Source organism: Acomys minous, assembly GCF_964271855.1.
Source record: "Acomys minous genome assembly, chromosome: 19".
Taxonomy (NCBI): domain Eukaryota; kingdom Metazoa; phylum Chordata; class Mammalia; order Rodentia; family Muridae; genus Acomys; species Acomys minous.
Genome location: NC_140499.1, coordinates 35,452,852 through 35,464,643, shown reverse-complemented (window position 1 = coordinate 35,464,643; position 11,792 = coordinate 35,452,852).

The window sequence follows — 11,792 nt, the reverse complement described above, 5'->3', positions numbered from 1 at the left end:
ATTTGGTTTCCTCCACCAGGGTGTTGGTTTGAACAGTCCTGTTATAAAGGTTAAAGATGTCAGGTGTGTTGGCACACCTTTAATCCCAATATCCAGGAAACAGATGCAGATGTATTTCTCTCAGGTTGAGGCTAGCCTGACCTAATGAGACCCTGTCTTAAAAATAAAAAATAACTATGATTAAAATGCAATTTCTTTATCAACTTGATTGTGTCACGGGTGTCAAACTGACCAGACCGTACACTTTAAATATGACTGGGGGGGTCATACATCCATTAAGCCTCGATGCAGCTATTTAGTAAAACAATCCATTATGAGGTCAAGTCCACTTGAGAAGCAATGGTGGGTGTTTTCACATGCACTCTCTCAGTGGATAAGGGAGATCACTTGTTAGAATGTCTCTGTTGTAAGCAAAAGGACTTCAACTCCTCACCGCCTAGGAAACAAAAATGAGTGCTAGAAAGTTGACTCAGCAGTGAAGAGCACATGTTGATCTTGCAGAGAGCCCGTTTCAGTTCAGAGCACCTACAGGGTGTCTCACAACCATCCATGACTCCAGTTCCAGAACCCTGACCCCTGATTCTAATTTTCAAAGGCAGCAGGCATGTGCTTGGTGCACATACATACAGGCAACACACTCACACACACACATGAAATAAATCTTAGAAAATATAAACAAAAATAGGTGAAGGGTGCCAGGTCTGGTGTTTTATTACACCACACTTAAAGCAAACCAGCGAGTCTGTAATTGTTTTAAGGGTGCTGGTAGCAGATCCTGATCAATGAGCAATGGCCAATGAGCAATGGCTAATGACCTTGCTATTCATGGCACATGCAGCCTGGCATCAGCTTTCACTTTGGGCCATGCTGAGTCTTGCAAGATGAAATAACATGGCCCAGATGGACAATGTTCACACAGCTGTCTTCGTTGCAACTTCCTTAGTCTTCGTTGCAGCAGGCTTAGCTTATGAAACCCATCTCATTTCGCAAACACAGCAAGCAGTGAGGAAGTCCGCTTAGGTGGAGAGGATCTGGGAGGAGACGAGGGAGGCGAAACCATGGTCGGAATGTACTGTATTAAAATAACTTTATTTTTAATTTTTAAAAAATGTACAAAGCAGTGTATTTCAAAACAAGAAAGTAAGTTTGCTTTTTGTCCTGGAGGAAGAAGCCATTTTATTCCTCACAATTGCTTACCAGGTATGTGAAATGGCTCAAGCCAAAGAGTAGGGATGGGGCCTGTGTTCTTGTCCGACAACATGAACAAGAGCAGGAGGAAGCCATGGAAAATTATCTTTTTAAAAATATATTTTATTGATTTATTCATATTACGTTTCAATTGTTATCCCATCCCTTGTATCCTCCCATTCCTCCCTCCCTCCCATTTTCCCCTTACTCCCTTCCCCTATGACTGTTCCTGAGGGGGACCTCCTCCCCCTGTATATGCTCATAGGGTATCAAGTCTCTTCTTGGTAGTGGAAGACTATGTTTTTCAACAATATTTGATAACATGATTGATTTTTTAAAATTGGGAGGTAATTCAATAGCATTAGTCATGGCTGGATCGAGGGCCCCAGGTACTTCATGAGTTGGTTATACCCTTCTTAGCTCTTTTTCCCTCTGTGTCAACATTACTCTGAGACATCCTTTTGTGTAGTGTGAGTACCTCCCATTTACCTGGTGGGGGAACTTTCCCTCCTCCTATCTGTGGCCAGGTAGACTGTTCTACCTGACTGGGCAGTCTGGGGCGTACACAAACCATCACATGCAAAGAAGCCCTCGTTAGTGTTAGATGTGTCATAGGCTTGTATATGAACTGCCACAATTTCCAACAGAAATATCTTTGACTCGGGTGTTATATGGGTAGCCTGGTCTGGGTGATGTGTCTAACTCTCCAGCAATAAAGTCAGTCTTACTGAAACCAGAGTGGCTCCCTAAAGTGACACTTGACAGCATTTAACAAGCACGAGGTGAACGCTGTACACAGCACATGCACCATCACCATCAGCAGCAGCAGCAGCAGCAGCAGCAGCCCACTACACACCAGCTCTATTACTGTCAATTTCCAAGTGATAGTATTAAACCACAGGAGCCAAACCCAAAGCTGTGTGACCCCCAGAACACGCCCACTTTCTCCTTTCATTGTGTATTTTTGTGTTTACTTCCTTTCAGTTGAAGTTTATCCTTTACTGTGTAACGGTTACTCTCGATTGTCAACTAGGGGAGATTCTGAATCACCACAGAACTAAACCTAAAAGTGTGTCTGTGAAGAATTGTCTAGATTAGGTTGCACAAGGGAAGAAGATCCACTCTACATGTGAGCAGCAGACTTTCCTGGGGTCCAGGAGGGTAAAGAAGAGCGCGCTAACTGTGCTAACTGCAGCACTCAGTGCAGTGCACTTCCCGGCCCCACTGAGGATGCAAGGCGCTCATCCAGCCACTGTCCTGCTGCCCCACCATCCCCCCTCAACGAGCTCTTTCCTTTCACTTGCTTTTGTCAGGCATTTTCTCACAGCAACATGACAAGGGACCAACCTAACCACCTAATCTCAATCCCCATCACTCAAAACTGTGTGTACCCTGAGCAGCCTCGACTGCCTTCGCTCATTCTTTTTATGAACCTCTTCATCGTCTTTGGAAGTACATATGCCATACAAAACTCAAAACTATTTGTTTCTTTAAAACCACATCAATATTTCTATGTTAAATTATAGTACTTCACACACACACACACACACACACACACACACACACACACACACACAAAACTTCATATTTATTTGTACTAACCACAGCTCATCACTTAATTGGCCCAGGGATACAAGGGATAACTGTTGGAGCATGAGACCAGCCCTAACTTTCCCTCATTCAATTTTTTTTTTATTTAAATCTACCAACATGGAACCAATAGCCATATTTGCCCAGAGAGCCCGTCTGCCCAGCCTTAGCTGACTGTACTGGGAACAGTCATCTGACCTAGCCTGGCCAAGCAAATGGTCTCTCCTGAGACTTGAACCTGAATCTAAGACCTAAGATGTCTTGTCCTTCCTGGGCTATAAAAGCTGTAACTGGAAAACTGTGGGCTACCTGCTTTTGACCCTGTGTCCTGGGAAGCAGCAAGAAGCAGTCTGCAGAGAAAGACTGCAGTAAATTATTCATGAGAAGGAATTGGAGAGCATTAGCTGCCTACTTCTGGAAGCTTCCAGGCACCTGTTTCTAGGTTCATAGACCTGCTGGCACTGCCTTCCCTAGTTTTCCAGGCAAGACATCCCCAGATCTGCCTGAAACGAGTTCCATGTTGTGCACACCAAAAAAGATACAGCAGACCTGACTCAAGACTAGCACAAAGAAAACATCTATTTTTACACACAGTACATGTGCGTGTGTCTCACTATTCCCGGCTGCAGAGTTCTTTACACACTGCTATAATGGAATACAGTCAGCCTTCTGCACGTACAAGAAAATACTTGATGGGAAAGCATCTATACTGAACATACATAGACCTTTTCATCAGTGGTCATTATTCCCTGTGGAGAACAGCCACACTGTGCGAACAGCACAGCATTTTACTGCATTAGGCATTTTAAGTAATCCACAGACATGGGTTATATGAAAACACTGCTCATTTATACCTGACACTTGAGCGTGGATTTGTGTGTGGGTTGGGAGGGCATCTTGAAACCAATTTCTTATAGATGCCAATGGCTGGCTGGCTGCTCCTGAGACAAGGTGATTCATAAGGAATGAAAGTTGATTTTGGCTCCTCTGTCGGGAAACCAATGGATCTAAGGGCCTGGTACGAAAATCTGCTCCGTGTTTGAGGAAGGCTTTGTGTACGGAGAAGCAGAAAGACTGCAGACTCTGGGGAAGAGGGAACACGCAAGGGGCAGACTTTACTGAAACTGCCTCTAGCTCCCGAGAAGACTATCAATCCCTTTTAAGGACTCAATCACCTCCTGAAGCAGCCCCACCACCACCACTAACACTGCTGTAGTGACAACGGATCTTCAATCAGAGATTCAGATGGGACAAACTGGATTTCAACCAGAACACACGGCACCTGTTATGCATTCGCTGGGGTTGTGTCAGCAGGAATACAGGGGCAGTAGCTGGGCCATGCACTAAATCCAAGAATATGGAGAAAAACAGTATATTTGTGGGGCCCTGGGAACTTTGAGAGGAAGATACATGCACAGGTTTCTCTATCTTTTAGAAATGTCTCCAATGAGGACACCCAGACGAAACAACTTGGCTTACAGTTCTATCTCTGCCTGGGGCTGATTTTCTGCTTGACCCAGGAAGCCTTTCTTGGACCCCCCAAGCCATCTTAGCACACTTTCCCCTCCTCCTCTCTCTATCTTCCCTCCTCCCCCACCTCTCTTTTTTCCAAGTTTTACTGTCATTCTGTCTTTGAATTGTAATTTTGTTGGTTTTGTTGTTATTGGTGGTGGCGGTGGTGGAGGTGGAGGTGATGGTGGTGGTGGTGGTGGTGGTGGTGATGGTGGTGATGGTGGAGGTGGTGGTGATGGTGGTGATGGTGGTGATGGTGGAGGTGGTGGAGGTGGTGGTGATGGTGGTGGTGGTGGTGGTGATGGTGGTGATGGTGGTGGTGGTGGTGGTGGTGGTGGTGGTGGTGATGGTGGTGATGGTGGTGGTGGTGGTGGTGATGGTGGTGATGGTGGAGGTGGTGGTGATGGTGGAGGTGATGGTGATGGTGGAGGTGGTGGTGATGGTGGTGGTGATGGTGGTGGTGATGGTGGTGGTGGTGATGGTGGTGATGGTGGTGATGGTGGAGGTGGTGGTGGTGGTGGTGTTCTACTTTTAAGTGGGTTCTGGGTATTGAGCTCTGAATTTCACACTTGTTCAGCAAGTCTTTTACCTACTGAGCTATCTCACTGTCCTTGAATTACTCTTGTTAAAGCACCAATTTCAGATACTGGAGAGATAGTTGAGCAGTTAAGAGCACTTGCTGCTCTTCCAGAGGACCCTAGATCACTTCCCAGCATCCACATATCCACATTAGGCAGTACACTCCAGTTCTGGGTATCTGATTATTCTCTACTGACCTCTGTGAGTATCTGTAAACACACACACACACACACACACACACACACACACACACACACACACACAAATAAAATCTAAAGATTTTAGCGAGTCATATCTGCAGACCATGGCGGTGCAAGTTCCACCTCTTCTGGCTGGCTGATGTTGCATCACCATCTTGGTACCAATCCTGCAGCTAAATAAACCCTACACTAAATGATTCCAGAAAAGCAAGGTCATCTTTTTGTAGAAACATAAAAACACATTCATAAATTCTCACTGCATAAAAAGAGAAATTACAGAAGCATAGAAACAGAAGGTAAAAAAAAAAAAAAAAACCCTCCATGCTTACTCACTCTGTGCCGTCCTTCTCTGTCTTTCAGACCTTTCCATGTTTTCATGATGAGACTGCGCTTTGGTTTTGTGTGGTTCTTTTTACATAACTGGAAACATTTGGGGTTTGAGGAATTTCTCTTCATGTAACAATTAGTTTTAGAAACCTTTTACAAATTGCACAAGATTTTCTAGGATGCATTTCTCTTGCCCTTAGTTCATTTTTCTGTTGATAAACATTGAAACTGTTTCCAATCTAAATGATGACTGCATTCAATCACATCTTTTACCCCATTTAATTACCATTTGAAATATAAATTTTAGGAGCTAGAGAGATGGCTCAGTAGTTATGAATACTTCTTGCTCTTGCCAAGGACCTGGGTTGAGTTCCTAGCACCCACATGGTGGCTATCAGCACCCACATGGTGGCTATCAGCACCCACATGGTGGCTATCAGCACCCAGACTCTACTTCCAGAAAATCTGATGTCCTCTTCAGAACTTCCCAGGCAGCAGACATGCAGGCAGTACAGATTATTTAAACCATTCATATACCTAAGAGAAAGATAAGTCTCTGAAAATTACCTTTTAGTAAAAAGAACTCTCGTGCATTTGTAGTCAGGTTCTGTGTTTATAACTATAGACAATATTCATCAAATTGTAATCATAGCTTTTCTCTCACATAATTACATAGAAAATAAAAATCATTTATTGGGGCAAAGTATAAACTTTGCACTTCAGGTTTATTTTTACACGCACACTCTGTGAATTTGGACAGGTGTATTACACACGTCTATGTAACAATTTATCTGGGAATGGTGGTTGAAAATAGTAAACAGGCTTGGCCTCAAGTTCAGCTCAGCTGGGCTCTTGGCTCCTGGTCTCACAAGTGCAACCAATAGTTTGTCAGAGCTACAGTAGCCACAGGGTTCAGCTTGTGGGTGAATCCACTCCCAAACTCACTCACAGATGGCAGGGGTGCTCAATAGCTGGTGATCAGAGACGTCAGCTGCTGGCCTTGAGGCGCTTTGGGTAGTTAATGGTCAAGATAGTAGCTGGTTACACCTACAAACAATGCTCGGAGAATAGTGGGGACCTAATTTTTGCATACTCCCAACAGTAAACCCCCTAGGATGATGGCACATTAATATTATATAATGTCATATCAGAGCTTAATTAATGAAGAATGCCCAGAGAGCAGGCTTCCTGTCTCAGAGCATAAAGACAGTGGGGGAGGGGAACTGCCAGACCTCACTGACCCTTAACCGGTATGCCTTGATTTTGGACTTCCCAGTCCTACACAACTGTGAGAAATAAATGCTTCTTGCTTTATGTCACCTAATTTATAGTATTTTGAAGTAGCAGTGAGTGGAGCTGACTTTGAGAGACACAGACAGAAAAAAAAAAAGAAGAAATCATGGTCCTTTCTGTAACATCATCTCAGAAGTGGCATTTTATTGTTATTCTAGTCATTGAAAGCAAAGTTTGTCCTAACTCAACAACATGACAGGGGGTGGGGGGGTCTCATAGTCATCACCAAATTTCCCATAAACTTTCCCCTGATCAGAAAATGTCAAGCTCTAAAACAAGCCATAGTCATTTCTAGACCTGAATTGGAAAGACCTCCCAGGTCCTGCTCTGCAGATGCAAACTATTTGCCTAACTGCAGAAGCTGCCCAGTTTGCAAAACCACACCACTTGTAAGTTGCAGAAGTAAGGGCCCACTCGTCTGCTGACTGTCGCATTTCTCACTGTGCTCAGCAGACAAGGTAAGATTAGGGGCTCACCCAGGGAAGTGTTGAGTGTTTGCTGTTATAGTTGTTTTCAAATAAGATTTGTTAGCAGAGTTATTAGTGCCAACGCCTGTGCTCTGGCGTTCCCAACCAGCCAGGCACTTGGCCACTTACCCTCAATAAGCCAATTAAAAGGGCAAACAGTACAAAGCAGAGAAAACAGATTCACTCCGTGCTGTCACACTATAGAAGAACAGCAAAGAGATCCAGTGACCCCACCACGTCCAAGCCCATCTTGGGGGTCCTGACAGGAGCTTTAGGTTCAAGTACAGGGCCAAGGCATGCTTAACTAAATAACTGCAGCCCAGGTGTGATGGTGTCTATCCCTGACCCATGACTGTCTCTGCTCTGGCCTCTCCTTAAAGGTGATTTAACAAGCTGTCTTGTAAGTGTGTGAAATCTCAGGTGTCTGAGTCTGGCTAGCACCAGGTTTCAGCCTTCTTTTTACAGCATGAGATTCCCAGGCCAAAGTCTGACAGGCAACAGGGGAGATAGAAATTCAAATATCCTTATTCCTACCAGGATAGTTACAGACTTGCTCTGAGAGTTTAAGGTAAGAATTACTCAGTCCATCTCCAGCATAAATGCACAAGGAGGCTCAAGAACTGGGGAGCTGGCTCAGTAAGACCACTGGCTGTCCGACAGAGGGCTAATATCCAAAATATATCATGAACTCAAGAATTAAACACCACCAAACCAAAAATCCCAATTTAAAAATAGGATACAGAGCTATACAGAGAATTCTCAACAGAGGAATATCAACATCCTTAGTCATTAGGGAAATGCAAATCAAAATGACTCTGAGATGCCATCTTATACCCATCAGAATGGTTAAGACAAAAACTCAAGTGACAGCACATGCTGGTGGGGAACACTCCTCCATTGCTGGTTGGGAGTGCAAACTTGTACAACCACTTTGGAAATTGATCTGGCATTTTCTCAGAAAATTGGAAATAGTGCTCCCTCAAGACCCAGCTATACCACTCCTGGGCATATACCTGAAAGATGCTCCACCATACAAGGACATTTGCTCAACTGTGTTCATAGCAGCTATATTCATAATAGCCAGAAACTGGAAACAACCTAGATGTCCCTCAACTGAAGAATGGATAAAGAAAGTATGGTACATTTACACAATGGGATACTTACTATTCAGCTATCAAAAACAAGGAAATCTTGAAATTCACAGGCGAATGGATGGAACTAGAGATGATCATCCTGAGTGATGTAACCCAGACTCAGAAAGACACACATGGTACAAACTTACTTATAAGTGGATGTTGGCCCAACATAGATGTCCTTTGAGAGACTCTACCCAACAGGGGATCGGGACAGATACTAAGACTCAAAGCTCGACTCTTGGTTAAGAGCTGTGAGTTGTACAGAAGAGATGGAGGATGCAGTGAGTGGGGCAGGTGTCAGAAACCTCACAAGGAGACTATGAAGGCTGGTGGATCTGCACCCAGGGGGCCCTGCACAAACTGATGCACCAACCAAGGACATTGTGAGCAGAGAACCTAGACCCCCTGCTCAGATGTAGCCAATGGACAGCTCACTCTCCACATGGAGAAGAGGAGAGGAGAGCAGGGACTGCCTCTGACACGAACTCTGGTGCCCTTGATCTGATCACTGCCCCTAGGCGGAGAGGCCCTGTGGGAGCACAGAGGAAGGGGATGCAGGCTATCCAGATGAGGCCTGATAGGCTTTGGTCAGACGGAGGGGAAGGAGGACCCCACCAGTCACAGGTCTAAGGGAGGGGAATAGAGTGGGAAAGGGAGGAAGGGTGGGAACAGGAAGACACAAGCAAGGGGAGAACAATTGAGAGGTAAATAAGTTATAATAAAAAATATGTATAAAATGCATATAAAGGAGATGTCCACTGGAGCCACGGAGAAGAAGAAGAAGAAGGAGGAGGAGGAGGAGGAGGAGGAGGAGGAGGAGGATGACGAGGAGGAGGAGGAGGAAGAGGAGGAGGAAGAGAAGGAGGAGGAGGAGGAGGAGGAGAAAACCAACCAAAAACCAAAAACCAAAACCACTGGCTGCTCTTCCAGGAATTCTGGGTTCAGTTTCCAGCACCCACATGCTACTTAGAAGCCTCTGTAACCCTATTTCAAGGGGACCTATACCCTCCTCTTCTGGCACTAGGCACACACAGACACACAAACAGGCAAAACACCTATACGAGTACAACGTTTTTTGTTGGTTTTTTTTTGTTGTTTGTTTTTTGGTTTTTTGAGACAGGGTTTCTCTGTGTAGCCTTGGCTGTCCTGGACTCGCTTTGTAGACCAGGCTGGCCTCGAACTCACAGCGATCCGCCTGCCTCTGCCTCCCGAGTGCTGGGATTAAAGGCGTGTGCCACCACACCCGGCTTAATGAGTACGTTTTTTTAATCATTAAAAAAAAAAAAAAGCACAGAACAGGAGATGGATAAAGAGAAGTCTCCTGCTTAGCAGGTCAGTGGGTGAGAGGAGGTTAACTTCTCATCCAGATATGGAAAATGAATCACGGACCAAGAGATTACAAAAGGGCCCACCCCCTCTCTCTGAGGCCAGCAAGGTCACCCATTAAGCCCAGGCCCAGGAACACCAACAGTTCCCCAGGGCAAATGAATCTCAAAACAAGTCAATTCCGCACACAGCACACATTGAATACTCATAAAGTGGAAGCTCTGAGCTAAATGTTCTCTACATAAGAGAGGAGCTCAGGCTCACAAAATGAAAAGGCCACCTCTTATTCAAGCCCCTTAGGGAGGAGCACTGAGTCTGGAAAGCCCAGTCTAGCAGCATGGAAGGTTACAGATGCTGTCAAGCTGGCCTCTTCTCCACTGTCAGCAGCTGCACACAGACTTCTCCTTTGCTTTTGCTTTTGTTTGTAATTACCCTGTTCCATTTAATCAGCAGTGCCCTGGTTTAGATGAAAACGATGCTCTGGACCAGGTGATTCATCTGCCAGGGTAAGAGTTGATAGGTCAGCTGTAGTTTTAGAAACTAAATCCTCTTAGGAGAGAATTGCTTTTCCTGGTTTGTTGTTGTTGTTGTTGTTGTTGTTGTTTGGTTTGCTTTTTCTTTTTTTTTTCCCTCTCAGCAGCCTCTGAAACCACACTTCATTTTACATTATCAGGGCCTGATAGGACTTGTCAGTATGGCCAAGGCAAAGAGGCCATTTCTGCATTAGCACACTCTGAAAAATGGGGAGTCTCTGACAGAGGACAGGGACAAAGAAATGCAGTCTGTAATAAATTTCCAACCACTAAGGTTCTAATTTGAGTGGAAAATAATATAACATATTCTCCCACAAAGGTGAGACTGTGGGCGCTTTTATCTACTGCCATTGCTCTTACATTCTTTGTCCCCAGCAGAGGTGAAAAGTGAATAAACATAATTATCTGCCTCTTGAGAGGCAGTGATGACGGCCCACACAAGGCAACACTTCACGATGGTCTCTGGAGCTGTGTGACTCTGAGCAAACTGAACTCCTAGGTCCCCGTCTCCTCAGCTGTAGCCACAGTATCCAGCCTATAAGGTGCCTGCGGAATCTACAAAGCCTTTGTCCACATCATGGGGGCTCAAGAAATACCAGTTATTTCGCAGTTTTCACAGCACCAGTCTAGAAGTGCAAGTTCCATATATTGCAAAACAAAAGAAAGAAAGAAAGAAAGAGAGAGAGAAAGAGAGAGAGAAAATCCACAGTGATTCCAAGCAAATGCCTTATTCATTTGGCTGCTGTTTGTATGCTAGCCTTGGGCGCCAACACTCCCATTTCCAGTCCACCCGTGCACCCGTGATGCATCCACATTGCCTTTCCACCCTATGCCCACTCTACATTGTTTTCCCCCTTCTGCTCTCCTAGGAATTGAGCCTAAGGCCTTGCACAAGCCAGACAAGCCCCAGGCCGCTAGCCACACCCCTGGCCTTTCTTTACAATTGAGGTCAGTATGGCCCAGCGGCTCTTGCTGGGCTTCAAGTCACTCTGTAGCTCAGGTAGGCCGTGAACTCGGCATCCTTCTCACTCAGCCTCCCAGGAAGCCGAGACTACAGGACTGTAACCCCCATGCCTGGCCAACCCCTACAATTCTGAGCTTCTTTCCACTGAGTGGTTTTACAGGCCTTGCTTCCTTCCTAGTATCTAAACTGCCTAAGAGCCGTTTTCAGAGCCCGGACAGCAGCTGGCATGCACAAATGCTAGGGGGTATTTGCTGGGTGACTAAATCACATTTACACCTAACAAGTTTCTCTACGGCTTTAGATAGCCCACCCGATCTTTATAAATTTAACGTTTTCTTTTGAGTGGCATGTTTCTTGGACAGATCCTATGCACTGACTTTTCACTAATGTTAATAATGTTCACTGTATTTTAGACTGCAGCTAACAGTTACAAGGTGCTTATGATAGATGAGGCTCTACAAGAATAACAAACAGGAAACTCCTTTAACCCGCACTTGAATTGTTTAAATTCACATTTACAGAGTAGGGAATTGGTGTCAGGAAAGTGGCTCAGCAGGGTGCCACCACGCCTGACAACTTGAGAAAGCTGACTCCCACAAACCTGTCCTCTGACCTCCATATGTGCACACAGACAATCACATACAAACTAAATCAGGAATATAAAAGGAACTGGATCA